We start from the raw sequence: 14,733 nt of genomic DNA, 5'->3' as shown, positions 1-14,733 counted from the left end.
GGCTGGCCACCTGGGGAGAAGGCAGACTCTTCTCCAAATGCCGACTCCGCCGCGGTTTCTGCCTGGCCCAGGGATTTTTCAAGGGATTCAGGGCAGGTCATCGGTACAGGGAATCCAGTGGTCCCAACATTTCTCGATTATGTGCAGACTTGCTCGTGCCAGCTAGAGACGTTATCACTGCTCTGGGAGATTGTGCAAGGGGGTCTGGTTCCTTAGTGCCTGGGGATTGCTGCAAGGGGGTCTGGTTTCTGTTTCGTGACTTGCAGAAGTGCTGTCCTTTCTAGAAAGAGTGCATGATCTCTATACCAAAAAAGGTGAGTCAGCCAATCAGTGGGACTGAGGGTGTTTGCTGAAGTTTAGATTACTAGGTTGGCCACACAGGCCGAGGCCGCTTCAGCAATGCTGGTTGTCCATTTAAGAAGTGATGTAAATTTTGCTGGGTAAATTTAAGTTAAAACTGGGAGTCTATTTTAAGAAAAAAAATTGGGAACTGTTTCACTTATATATATAACAGTGCAGGTGGTATGCAGATATGGCAACAACGATGAGAGGAGAGTGTCACACAAATGACTAAGTAGGGGAACATTTACCTGGGAATATAAGAACCTGTAGAGTTTGGCATCCTAAAATATTTAGATTGGAAGAAGCCTTAGAAATATCTGAATCTGTTTTTTTACAGAAATGGAAAAAGGCTCAAAGTGAAATGGTTTACCCAAGGCCACAGAAAAGGTTGATGGCAGAGGAAGGAGAATTACTTAAGCTTTCCTAATTCCTACCTGAGCTCTTCGCCCGACCCCCACCCTTACCACTCAATACCTGCCCGAGTGGAGTTGCCTCATGGTCACTGAACCTTTCAGGTAACCCTTAAATCCTTACTTCTTCCTGTTCGGGTACTGCTGGACTGGCCTAAAGAAAGCGAAGACTGTAATGAAGTCCGTGGTCAAATCCCCTCAGAGACATACCTATACTCAAAAAAATACCAAATTTATTTAGCGTGTACAGCAAAGGAGAATTCACATCAGAGAAAACATGAGGTATCTCTCTAAGAGGGAATTGGGAAGAGCTTATTGTAGGATTTGGGTTTGTGCTGCGTATCTGTAAGGAGGGTTTAAGCAAGTGGGGAACAGTTTTGAATTGGATACAGTTGAGAAGCAGGGGCCATTGGATGGTTAGGTATCTCATTGGTTTACCCAGGAGGTGGGAGGATTAGAGCAGAGCCAGAGTTATGATTGAGAAGGAAGCAGGACCCACTCGTGGTAGAAGAGGAGAATATTGTCATATTTGTGATTCCACAGCGGCCTTGTCTGCTATTTGTTTACATTCTGTGAGCGCTGCTGTGTACATTCAGCGAGGAACACCAGGTCTACCTGGCAGCTGAAGACTTTTCATTTTCTCATCTACCCAACTGTGGGATCTTGCCGGTCTCTCAGTGTTTCTGACCCTAGTGATTAAATGTACCTCATCTAGGTGGCAAACATGGGGAAAGCCGATCATCTGCTCCAATTTCCCACCTCATGCAGGAACCCCTCGCATTTCCTCTAGGTTGGGGAGCTCACTGCTGCCCTAAGGCAGCCCCTCCTGTCTTTACATGTTGATTGTCAAAACTAGGTTATTTCTTCCCTTGTAAGGGAGGAAGTTTTTCCTCTACCCTCTGGATTCACTGATTGGGCAGGGGAGGCCTGGAGGTTTGTATACCATTCTGACAAAGGATGATACATTTTAAATTTGTAGAGAAGTTCTAACACAATGAAAAGCAGTTTAGGCTATTAGGGAGGTAAAGCGGGAGAAATTAGTGGAAGGATTGTTTTAGTAAGGTTTATTATGTAGATCCCTCTCTTGATAAAAGTCCAGAGTTATCTCCTGTTTAACTTCTGCTCTTCCTGATGGGGAGGGTGGGGGTAACATCTTCACAAAGGGAAATTCATAAGGATGAGGGCAGAGAGCTTTTCTGTGTCTACTTCTCAGTTGTTATCGGCTTGAAATAATTCTTATTTCAAAGTGGCATGTTCTGGGGTGGCATATTCTAGTCCCACACATTCTTATATGTTGTTCGAAAAGATACTATGGGTACTTGGTTTTTAAAAATACTGCATAAAAGTACAGTGAAAATGTATTACCTTACCCCCTCACCTCCCAGATCTCTTTCCAGAGTTTATAGATGCATATGCCATGATTATATGTATTATCTATCATTCCCTTTTTACACATGGTAGCATTCCAACCACATAGTGGTGCATATTGCTTTTTTCACTTAACTTATTCATTTATTCAGTAAATATTTACCATGCTCTTACTATGTGCCAGGCAGTTCCCAGTGATGAGAAAACAGCAGGGAACAAAACAAAATGCCTGCCTTTTAAAGAGCTTATGCTGTAGTAAAAAGAGACAAGTAATAAACAAATATAGGGGTGCCTGGGTGGCTCAGTTGGTTAAGTGTCTGACATCGGCTCAGGTCATGACCTCAGGGTTCGTGGGTTCGAGCCCCACATGGGGCTCTGTGCTGACGGCTCAGAGCCTGGAACCTGCTTTGGATTCAGTGTCTCCCTCTCTCTCTGCCCCTCCCCTGCCTGTGCTCTGTCTCACTCTCTCTCAAAAATAAATAAATGTAAAAATATATATGTATTTTTAAATAAACAAATAGAAAATGTCAGATACTGACAAGAGCTGGGAAGAAAAATAATAAAACAGGCAAGGAGAACACAAGAGTTGGTGGGGGTCTGCTATTTTAAATAGTCAGGGCAGGTGTTTTTGAAGACCTGACATTTGAACAGAGATACTAAAGAAATGAGGAAGCAAACCGCAGAGGAAGAGTGGTCCCGACATGGAATAGCAAGAGGAAAGGCCGTGAAACAGAAGCATGTGTTAAGTAACAAAATTCAACCCAGTAAATTTGAAGATGTAGTTGGTTTTTTTAAGCGATTCATCAATTGAGTGTTACTCCTCTAGCAAGTAGAGAGGCACTCCTTGAAGTTCTACAAAATGGAAGCTTTTACAGAAGGAGAGTGGGGGCAAAAGTTATTAGAGGAAAAGGATTGTTGTAGACAAGGCCACTTTCTAGGGGAAAAGCAAGTTGTCTTATGCAGATTACCTCATCCTTCTTTGGGGTGTGGAGAGGGACCAGGTGGCAGACTCTTTGGTGAGGATTAAAAAATTCCTGGCTGACTGGCTAAGACTACATGCCTGGGGGAGGTTGAAACTGCAATTAGACTACATATTGAGCACACGTTTGGGAATTCTGTCTAAGCGACACCCTTTTGGGCCTGTGTGTGTGTGTGTGTGTGTGTGTGTGTGTGTGTGTGTGTGTGTGTGTGTTTAAAAACATGATTTACTTAAAAACAAGGCCAATGTGGCTGGAGCATGAACAAGAGGGGAAATGGTGAGAGATGAAGCTGAACATGGTGAACAATTCCGGATTTTATTCCAAATATGATGGGAAGGTTGTTGAAAGGTTTTGAACAGGGAAAGGACATGATCATGTTTACATTTTAAAAAGGACATTTTGGCTTCAGTGTGGAGAATAGACTGGGGCAAGGTTGGTAAGTTGGAAGTAATAGTAGATACAAAGACAGGACTAGTTTGGAGACCATTGGTGTAAGCAGAGCTTGAAGACAGGTCTTTATCTAGACTTTATTTACGTCTTTATTTCGGTCTCTCTTAATTCTTGCTGTAGAAATTCATTTTATGGGTGCATCTACTGATGGACATTTAGACTGGTCTCAACCAGTTTGCTTTTACAAACAGTGGAGCAATGAATATCCGTTGTGCCCATGTTTCAGTATATTTGCAGGGTTATTTCAAGAAATATAATTGCTGATCAGAAGCTACATTTGCCATATTAAAATGCAATCTGGTGATCTAATTCTCACCTTGAGCCCAAAGAAACAAGTTTATTCATTCTTTGCCACACCACCCCTTCTGAGATTAAAGGGAAACGCATCTGCCACTCCTCCCACATCAGTTTTCTCGTCTTTAAATATTCCCAGTCTAGCAAGCTTCCGCCTATGGCCCCGTTCTCTCCTCCAACTGTCCCCGTATCTGGTTACAGAGAGATAAACCGAGGCAAAGGCGGGATCCGAGGTACAAGTCCCCACCCCTCCCCTCGCCTTACTGTTTCCCTTTCCCTCCGCATTTCTTTCCTTTCCTTTTCTCCTGGGGCCTAGTTTCAGGCTGCCAAACCCCACCCTGGTCCCTCACGGCTCAGGACCCCAACGCCCACTCCCTTTCCCTCCTCTGGCGGCTCTGGGGCCGCGGAAGGGGACGCGAACCGTCCCGGTCCCTTCCGAGCCGCCGTAGCGCCCGCCGCGGGAGTTCGGCAGCTCCGGTCGCCAAGGCAACGCGCTCCGCTGCGCGCTGCGGGCGCCAAGCAGCCCGGCGGAGGCGCAGCGGGCCGGCGGTGGCCCCGGCTCAGCGAGGCGGCGGGACTGCAGGTGAGCAGGGCCGGGCGGGCAGTTGCGACCCAAACACGCCGCTTCGGCGTCGACTCGTCGCAGCAGACCTGGGGCTGGAGCGCGGGGGACCCCCGGGAAGGAGGCTGGGGCCAGACCTTAATCCCCTGCGCCGCGCCCGGGCGGCACCCCCTCCTGCCCTGCAACCCCACTTGGCGCTGGTTTGGAGTGCGCTTTTGGCTGTTTACTGTATTTTGGGCCCATTGCTCCTCCTGACCTGCAAGTTTCTGAGAAAAAGAAAACCCCTCTTATTTGGGTGTTGGGGAATAACTCAAAACTGCAGAAAATGTGTGTCGGTGCGACTCTCCTGGGGCCAGAGAGGATTGACTTCATTGTACATCAGTTTTCCCATCTGCAAAATGGGCATAATAATAGCTGTCTTATAAGGCAAACTAAATTTATATTTAAAACCCTTGCAGGTAAGTTCTCAATATCTTGGAGCTTTTATCAGTGCTACTACTACAAGGAAGTCCATCACTGAGCATGTATTGTGTGCCGGGGCCTGGGCTGATCGCCACGCCACGGGTGGAGTGAATGAGACGTCTTGTCCTCAGGGAACTCCACGGTTTTACCGTATAAACAGGAATGCATTGTGATTCAAGCTATGGTTTTGGACATACAGGGGACCGTGAATGCCTAGAGAAGGCAGTTAACTTAGAGTTCAGGAAATGAGGCTAGGGAAGGTGGTCAAAGAAGATGACTTCCAAAATGAGACATGAAGGCTGCCTTTGTATTGGCCAGATGAGCATTGTGAAGTGCACAATGTTCTAGGCAGAGAGAGCTGCATGTGCAAAGCCCCAGAGCTAGAGTGCAGCCTTTTTGGGCATCTGCAAGGATTTCATAGGCTGGCTAGAGACAGATTCCAAGAAGTGGAAGTGGTCTGGCTAGATGATGTTTGAGAGAAAAGCAGGTGCTGCTTCAGAAAGACTTTCCTTGTATCTCCTTTAACTTCTGAAGAATTTGGATTTTAGCTTGGGGGCATTGGGGAGCCATCAAAGGATTTTAAGCATGCAGTAAGTGTGTGTTGTATGTTGCATGTGTTTGATCAGAGGTATGGTTTCAGAAAGATGGGGGCAGTTGTGCTCCTTCTCGGTCTTCATTCCTCTTATCTGTTTTTCACATTGCAGCCATTCATTTATGGCAATTCAAAGAATATTTATCAAGCGTCTGTTATGCACCAGGCATTGTGGGGGCAGTAAGGACTCAGATTCCTGCCCTCACAGCATGCATTCCAAACATGTTCCAAGGTACAGTTATGGGGTATAGTACATGAATCCAGTACAACTGGAAACTTAACATTGGAAGAGAACCATCAAGAGAGATTTGAAAAAAAGAAAGAAAGAAAGGCCTAGATCATTTGAGGCCACTGTGTTGTACACTCTTGGAAGAAGGGTTCATTTAGACTATACTAGGAAGGAATGGCCAGAGAAGTAGAAGGAAAACAGGAGAATGCAGTCATGAAAGCCAAAGGAGAGGTTAATTTTGCAGAATCCTGCTTAGGTTTCAAGTAAGATAAGTTAAACATTAAAATGTGTCCTTCGGATGAATAAATATAGAGGTCACTGGGGACCTAATTGAGCAGATTTGGTGAAATGATGGGGGTGGAATCTAGAATATCGGCAGCTTCCAAAGGTTCAATGTAATATATCAGTGGGATGAGGAGAGAGTGGGATGTGAGAAAATAAAGACAAAGTGTAGGCAGCTCACAGAGTTTGGCTGTGAAGGGAGAGAGGGGAGAGAGAGAAGGCTGGAGAGCGATTGGGGAATAAGGTGAAGTTTTAAGCATGAGAGAGACGTGAGCAGATTTAAATGCTGATGGCAAAGAGCCAAGTACTGAGGAGAGAGGCTGAGAAAATACAGGAGATGAAAGGGGAAACGGATGGCACTACTTTCCCAAAAAGGTAAGAGTGGATAACATCCACAGCACAGATCTTTACGAGGAGTCTGACAGCTTCTGCTTTTTTGAAGAAGTGAAAAGCAAGGCAGTTGATGACAAGGAGTATGTCAGTGTAATTCAACAACAACAAAAAATAAAAGGCATAGTGTGGAGTGAGTTATATTTTCATTATTGTCCTGTATTAGACATTTATTGAACTAGTAAGTGTTGAGCACTTTTCATGCACTAGCCTCAATTAATGATGTAATCTTGAGAACAATCCTGTGAGATAGCCTTTATTATGATTCCCAGTCTGTGGATGAGGAAATTGAGGTAAAATGCTTCCCCAAGGTCATACAGGATTTGAATCCAACTCTTTTTTTTTTTGAAAGACAGCCAAGGGAGCAGGGGAGAGGGAGAAAGAATCTCAAGCAGGCTCCACGCTCAGCACAGAATCCTACACAGGGCTGGATCCTACCACCCTAGGATCATGATCAGAGCCAAAATCAAGAGTCAGATGCTCAACGGGACTGAGCCACCTAGAGCTTTTGCTCTTAGTCACTATGCAGACAGTATGACTGTCTACCTACGTATGATACGATGACCTGCTGAGAAGATTCAAGAGAATTAAGTAAAAATAATTAGGTATAATAAGGTTAAGTGAACAAGCAGGTATAACAGACAAAAAGCAATAGCTTTATGCAAGCCGTAATAGTCAGAAAATGAAATTGTAGGAGAGATGAAAATAACAACATGAAAAATAATATACCTAGGAACAAACTTTCAAATAAATGGGCCCAGGCTGGCCTCATAGAACAAGAGTGGCTAGAGGGGAGGAGGCTAGGTACAGGATGGATGTTTGGATAAGAAAGAGGTATTTTTCTTTTGGAAAATATTGATACTGATACGAGAAACCGGGCATGTAAAAAACAAAGCAGATGCCTATTGTAAGACATATTGAGAAAATATGCAAGATGTTGACTGTGATGTTTTTATAATGTTGAAAACAGACTGGTTAAATTATGGTGCAGTCCTGTGATATGTACTATTAGTCATTAGAAAAGAATGAGGTGAGGGGCGCTTGGGTAGCTCAGTTCACTGAGCATCCAACTTTGGCTTAGGTTGTGGTCTTGAGGTTTGTGAGTTCCAGCCCAGCTTAGGGCTCGCTGCTGTCAGCATGGAGCCCACTTCAGACCCTCTGTCCCCTTCTCTCTCTCTCCCTCCCTTGTGCATGCTCTTTCAAAAATGAACAAATATTAAAAAAAAAAAAAAAAGAATGAGGTGGGAGCTATATATATAAGAAAGATGTTTGCATCATATGGTTAGGTGTGAAAAGTGCATTACAGTACAGTGTGTTCCTATTTTTGCTTTTTAAAGTGTATACATACAAATCTATAGGAAAAATGTCTAGAAAGAGTAGTTCTTTTTAAATTTTTTTTAATTTTAATTATGGCAAAATACCCATAACATAAAATTTACCATCTTAAACATTTTAAGCATATAGCTCAGAGTGCTAAGGATATGCACATTGTTATGCAACAAATCTCCAGAATTCTTTCATCTTGTAAAACTGAAACTCTTTATCTATTGAACAATTTCCCCTTTTCCCCTTTTCCCCCTTCCCTCAGCAACCCCCCCCCCCACAACCACCCTTCTCCTTCCTGTATCTATGAATTTGACTGCTCTAGATACTTGATATAAATGGAATTGTACAATATTTGTCTTTTTGTGACTGACTTATTTCGGTTAGCATAATGTCCTCAAAGCTCATCCATGTTGTAGCCTGTGTCAGATTTCCTTCCTTTTTAAGGCTGAATAATATATATTTTTAAAAGTTTATTATTTTATGAGAGAGAGAGAGAGCACGCGCATGGATGGCGGGGTAGGGAGGTGCTGAGAGAGAGGGAGAGAGCAGGCCTCACATTGTCAGTGCAGAGCCCAATGTGGGGCTGGGGCTTGAGCCCACGGGTGAGATCATGACCTGAGCCGAAATCAAGAGTAAGACACTTAATCTACTGAGCCACCCAGGTGCCCCTGAATAATATTTTATTGTATGTATATGTACACGTTGTGTGTACATAGTATGTATAAATATTATGTTTATCCATTCCACACATGGGCACTTGGGTTGCTTCCACCTTCTGGCTATTGTCAGTAATGGTGCTATGAATATGAGTGTAATAGAGAGGTTTTTTGTCCATGTCAGGAGATCATGGGGAGACTTTTGTTCCTTTCCTTATTGCCTTATTTATTTATTTTTTTATGAGCATGACTTGTTTTATAATCAGAAAAAGCAATAAGGATATGTCCTATTTGGGGAGATTGGGGAGTAAAGGTTAAAAAAAGGCCTGATCTCGGGCAGTGTTAGCAGGAATGGAATGGAGAGGGCAGATTTGAGAGACACCTCAGGAGAATTAACCGGACTTGACCACTAAAAGGTAAGGGAGAGGAGAGTGGAAGACTCGCCCCACCAGTGATGACAAGGGACATCAGTCCTAGAGGGGCTTAGACTAGGGGAAAAGGGAGGATGTAAGGCTGGAGAGCCACCTGAACCTTTGTTCAGGAATTTGGACTTTTTCCTGAAAGCAGACGGAAGCCATTGAAAGGAAGGGAAATGACTTAATCAGAATTGTGTTATAGAATGATCACCCTGATTCCCTTCAACCCATTCTGCAAGCTGAAGCAAGATGGGGCCAAGTTTCCCTTTGTGTTACTTAGGCTTGAACCTCTGCTAATTTCCTTTTATTTGAGATGAAGTATTAGTGCTGAAAGATACATATCTGCTCTTGAAAAGCACCTGGAATATTTCAAAGAAAGTGCTATTTAGATTACATTGATTTCTAATTGTATTCTGTTTTATCTCAACCCCACAGTCTCCTGTAAATTTACTTTCTACCTTTAGTAGGGGAAGTATGAATAATTGAGGAAGTAAACAAGATATACAAACAACTCAAGTTCGAGAACTTCAGTTTATTGTTAATAAATTTTGACACTTTCCTTTTGGGAGAAAAAGGCCAATGTACAGTAAACACTGTCATATTAAGGAGATATTACAAAACAAAAATTTGGGGAAGTTCTAAGAGACTCAGCCCATTACCTGTTTCTTTTCTTTTCTTTTTTTTTTTTTTAACGTTTATTCATTTTTGAGAGAGAGAGAGATGGAGTGTCAGTGGGGGAGGGGCAGAGAGAGAGGGAGACACAGAATCCGAAGCAGGCTCCGGGCTCTGAGCTGTCAGCACAGAACCTGACGCAGGGCTCGAACTCACTAATTGTAAGACCATGACCTGCGCTGAAGTCCGATGCCCACCCGACTGAGCCACCCGGGCGCCCCTACCTGTTTCTAACCCAACAAAACTACAATCTCTGTCTGCTTCCATACCATCGCAGAGAGAGAGAACTAACTATTATGATAACATATGTAAGAGTTTTGCAGTTTATAAGGGCTGAATTTCCGAAAGATGTGAATCCATGATCTCATTTCATTCCTCCGAAAAATTGTGTGAGGCAAGGATTATCATTATCATTCCCATTTTTAGATGAGAAAATTGAAGATCAGAGTATTCAAGAGTATTCCAAAGTCCTATATCTACTAAACTCTGGAGTTTGAATCTAGGTTTTATTTTCTTTTTATATTATAGCTTTTTAATATGGAAAATTTTAAACATATACGAAAGTACAAAGAATAGTATGATAAATATCTATATACCCATACCCCAGCTTCAATAGTTACCAAGACACGGTCAGTTTTATTCTATCTATACCCCCTACTCCCTCTCCACCTTGGATCTTTTTTTTCCATTCTGGATTATTCTAAAGCATATCTTAGATGACGGATCATCTTATCTGTAAATGCTTCAGTATGTATCTAAGAGATAAGGACTTTTTCTCCCTTGCCCCCTTTTCCCTGTAATCATATACCATTATCATCATACCTGAAAAACAAACAGTAGTAATTCCTAAAAAACACCTAGTATTTATTTGGTATTCAGTTTCCTCAGCTGTCTCATAAATGTCTTTTTACAATTGATTAAATTGAGATCCAAACAGGATCCACCTATTACATCTGGTCGATTGTCTCTTAAGTCTTTTCATTTATAGCAATCTCCTCCTCTTTCTCCCCCCCCGTTCCCCTTGCTTTTATTTGTTGAAAAAGTAGGCCATTTGTCCTGTACAACTTACCACATTTGGTTGGTTGGTTGGTTGGTTGGTTGCATCCCTTTAATGTGTCCCTCTCTTCCCTTAATTTTTTTGGCCATTATACTTTATAGGTGGTGTCATGCATCTCATCATGTGCACAAATGAGGGACAGGGGAGAGAGAGAGAGAGAGAGAGAAGGAGAGAGAGAGAGAATATGAATCTTAAGCAGGCTCCATGCTCAGCACAAAGCCCCACACAAGGCTCCATCCCACAATCCTGGGATCAAGACCTGAGCCGAAATCAAGAGTCAACCACTCAGCCAGCTGAGGCACCCAGGCACCCCTCCCTGGATGTGATTTTAAGATTGATCATGGGGTTCAGATGTTGTTAGCATGCTCCATCCATTATAAGTTTCTCATTAGTCTTTCACAGAATGATTTTAGCAGCTCTTAATGATCATTGCTCAGATCTAGAATTTCTTTAGGGTTTGGAAAATGAATCTAGGTTTTCTAATACCAGGTCATGTACTCTGTTAAATCCCACTGTCTCCATATTAAAGGAATGTTTTGTCCTGTATTCTCTGCTGTGATGGATGGAGAAAAATCTCTCAATTAATGATTCAGCTTAACATATATTTTTAAAAAATAGAGCCCATATGCTGTGTCTAATACTGGTTGCTCACAACATTGTTTTCTTAGGTTGGTCTTGTGTATTGGCAAAACCACACAGTGGAAAGGCTGCTTATGTCAGTGTTTTTCAAACTACACATTGTTATTATACATTAGTATGTTAAAGAATTATTTGGGGGAGAAGTTCCAGCATTTTTTTAAAATAAAAAATTAGAATAGAAATAACGGAAAAAAAGTGCATCTCATGTAAGAAGAATAAGCTTTGGTTTGTAAGACTTTTGTTTCAGCTCTTTCTGTGTATATCTGGAAGCCATAATATAGAATGCATTTCTTTCTTTTTTTTTAATGTTTATTTTCGAGAGAGAGAGAGAGAGGGAGAGAGCGAGTAGGAGAGGGACAGAGAGAGGGAAACACAGAATCTGAAGCAGGCTTCAGGTTCTGAGCTGTCAGCACAAACTCTCGAACCACGAGATCATGACCTGAGCCGAAGTTGGAGGCTCAACCAACTGAGCCACTCAGGCACCCCTAGAATGCATTTCTTATTGAGGTCTTGGCCAAAACCAAATTGTCCCAGTGTTCAGATGACCACCCTGAAATATAGCAACTTTTTAAATTTTGTCTTTAAATGTTTATTTATTTTTGACAGAGAGAGAGAGAGAGAGACAGAGCATGAGCAGGGGAGGGGCAGAGAGAGAGGGAAACAGAATGGGAAGCAGGCTCCAGGCTCTGAGCTGTCAGCACAGAGCCCAACTCAGGGCTCGAACTCACAGACCGGGAGATCATGACCCTGAGTGGAAGTCGGACGCTCAACCGACTGAGCCATCCAGGCGCCCCTGAAATATAGCAACTTTTTTAGTCAAGGATTCAGTTATGTTCAAATGTACTATTTATCAAATAGTACAGTATATTGATCCATTTTAGAATTTCCTTTAAAGGCTTTTTTGGGTGACTGCCAGTTAACCAAAATTGCATTACCCCCGTGACCTAATCTTCTAGTATTCAAGTAGAAGAAATGTGAACTCTTCAGGGATTTGTTTTTGATTCTCTTTTACCCTTGAGGATGATGTAGATGACTCCACTCAATACTGGTATCATTAAAAGTCAGGCTGGAGGGGTGCCTGGCTGGCTCAGTTGGTAGAGCGTGCGACTCTTGATCTCAGGGTTGTAAGTTTGAGCCCAATGTTGGGTGTAGAGATTAGTTAAAAATAAAACCTTAAAAAAAAATAAAAGTCATGCTGGAACCTCAGCGAGATGAATTGGTTGGGAAAGGGGAAAGACGTCAGGAGTGGACAGGTAGAGAAACAGACTCAGCCTGTTGGTTGGCTTCTGGGGCATGGGAATGGGGTAAGGCAGCCAGACCTCCCATGCACATGATGGTAAAACAGAGGTAGCCCTAATACTATTCAGACTTCGATTGGAATTGGTTTAGGACATGGGAAGATGGGATATTTAGTGACACCAGTGATAAGCGATTAGAAAATGCAGATGTTGGACTATAGTATATAGTTAACATTTTAAAGCTGTGGAGACTGAGATTCAGAGAGTCAGTTGTTCAGAATCAGCCAGTAAGTGGGGGAGCAAAATTTTAAGGGTTTACCAAATCCTGGAAATATTCTGAATAAATGTATGATGCTGAATAAGTTCCTTAATAATAGTATCTACTGCATAGAATTGTTATAAGGATTAAATATATAAAGCACTGAGCACAGTAAGTAGTAAAAGCACTTAGCACAGCCTTCCTATGAGAACCACTCAGTAAATATTATCTATTACTTTTTAAAATAATGAACGTATTTTACTTTATGTCTTTTTTTTTTTTTTTAAGAGAGTGCAAGCAGAGGAGAGGGATAGAGGGAGAGAGAGAGAATTGTGAGCAGGCTCCACGCTCAGCATGGAGCTCCGATGCAGGGCTTGATCCCACGACCCTGGGATCATGACCTGAGCCAAAATCAAGAGTTGCCTGCTCCTCTGACTTCGGCTGAGGTCATGATCTCACAGTCTGAGTTTGAGCCCTGCGTCAGGCTCTGTGCTTACAGTTCAGAGCCTGGAGCCTGCTTCAGATTCTATGTTTCCCTCCCTCTCTGCCCTTCTCCAGCTCATGCTCTGTGTCTTTCTCTCTCTCAAAAATAAATAAACATAAAAAAAAGTTGGATGCTCAACCGACCGAGCCACCCAGGCGCCCCACTTTATGTCTGTTTTTAACCTCTCCTTATTCCAGAAATGATTAAAGCTGTATTACAAGATTCTTTTTTATTACTGTTGAGATGTAATCGATATTTATCATTGTATTAGTTTTAGGTATACAACAAAATGACTTGATATATGTAATATTATGAAATGATTACCACAATAAATTTAATAAACATCCACCCTCAAAAAAGCAGGGAGGAGGCACCTGAGTGGCTCAGTCCGTTAAGCATCTGACTTTTGATTTTGGCTCAGGTATCTCTCTCTCAAAAATAAATAAATAAATTAATTAATTTAGTTAATATCCATGAACACACATAGTTACAAATTTTTGTTTTGTTTTGTTTTTCTTGTGATGAGAATTTTTAAGGTTTACTCTTTTCACAACTTTCAAACATATAATACATTTGACATTGGTCTTATATTGTTAACTATATCTAGTTAACTATAGTCACTGTGCTGTACATTAATTACATTTCCAGGATTTATTTATCTTATAACTGGAAGTTTGTACTTTGACTGCCTTTACCTGTTTTGCTATCCCCACCCCCATCTCTGGCAACCATCAATCTATTCTCCTATCAATGGTTGTTTTTTTGTGTTTTTTTTTAAGATTCCATATATAAGTGAGATCATAGTATTTGTTTTTCTCTGACTTATTTCACTTAGCATTATGCCCTCAAGTTCCATCCATGTTGTTGGAAATGGCAGGATTTCCTTCTTTTTCATAGTTGGATAATATTGCATTGTGCATATATACCACATTTTCTTTATCCATTCTTCTGTCAATGGACACTTAGGTTGTTTCTATGTCTTGGGTATTGTAAATAATGCTGCAGTGAACTTGGAGGTGCAAATATCTTTTCACAATAGAGATTTCATTTCCTTCATATCAATACCCAGAAGTGGAATTGCTGGATCATAGGGTAGGTCTATTTTTAATTTTGTGAGGCACCTTGATAGTGTTCCCATAGTGTCTACCAACTTATGTTCCCACCAACAGTGTAAAGGTTTTCCTTTTCTCCACATTTTTGCTAGGATTTGTTATCTGTTGTCATTTTGAGAAAAGCTGTCCTAACAGACATGAGGTGATACCTCATGGGTTTTGATTTGCATTTCCCTGACGTTTAGTGATGTTGAGTACCTTTTCATGTACCTTTTGGCCATTTGTATGTCTCCTTTGGAAAAAAAAAAGTCTATTCAGATCCTCTGCACATTTTTTAAGTGGATTGTTTGGTTTTTTCTTATTCAGTTGTGTGAGTTTTTTGTATAATTGGGATATTAACCCTTTATAAGGGGGCCTGGGTGGCTCAGTTGTTAAGCATCTGACTTTGGCTCAGGTCACGATCTCCTGATTCGTGAGTTCGAGACCCATATCTGGGTGAGCTAGAGCCCCGCTTCGAGCGAGCCCCGCTTCTCTCTCTTCTCTCTGCCCCTCATGGGATTCTCTCTCTCTCTC

The 14,733-nt window shown here is 42.0% G+C and overlaps 1 protein-coding gene across 2 annotated transcripts in view; it reads left to right on the top strand.

The window, feature by feature from the left end:
• The first annotated feature begins 686 nt into the window (after nucleotides 1-686).
• The window catches only part of PKIG (cAMP-dependent protein kinase inhibitor gamma), a 97,393-nt gene continuing 83,346 nt past the window's right edge, over nucleotides 687-14,733 (top strand). The window contains exon 1 of one of the 2 annotated variants that reach the window (XM_047852719.1): nucleotides 687-857. The gene's annotated coding sequence lies outside the window, so the exon portion shown is untranslated. Of the gene's footprint in view, nucleotides 858-4,147; nucleotides 4,428-14,733 lie in introns of those variants that run through there. The other variant, XM_047852716.1, reaches the window with a different exon arrangement.

This window comes from Prionailurus viverrinus, chromosome A3 (genome assembly GCF_022837055.1).
Source record: "Prionailurus viverrinus isolate Anna chromosome A3, UM_Priviv_1.0, whole genome shotgun sequence".
Lineage (NCBI taxonomy): Eukaryota > Metazoa > Chordata > Mammalia > Carnivora > Felidae > Prionailurus > Prionailurus viverrinus.
This window is presented reverse-complemented; position numbering and strand designations above follow the sequence as displayed.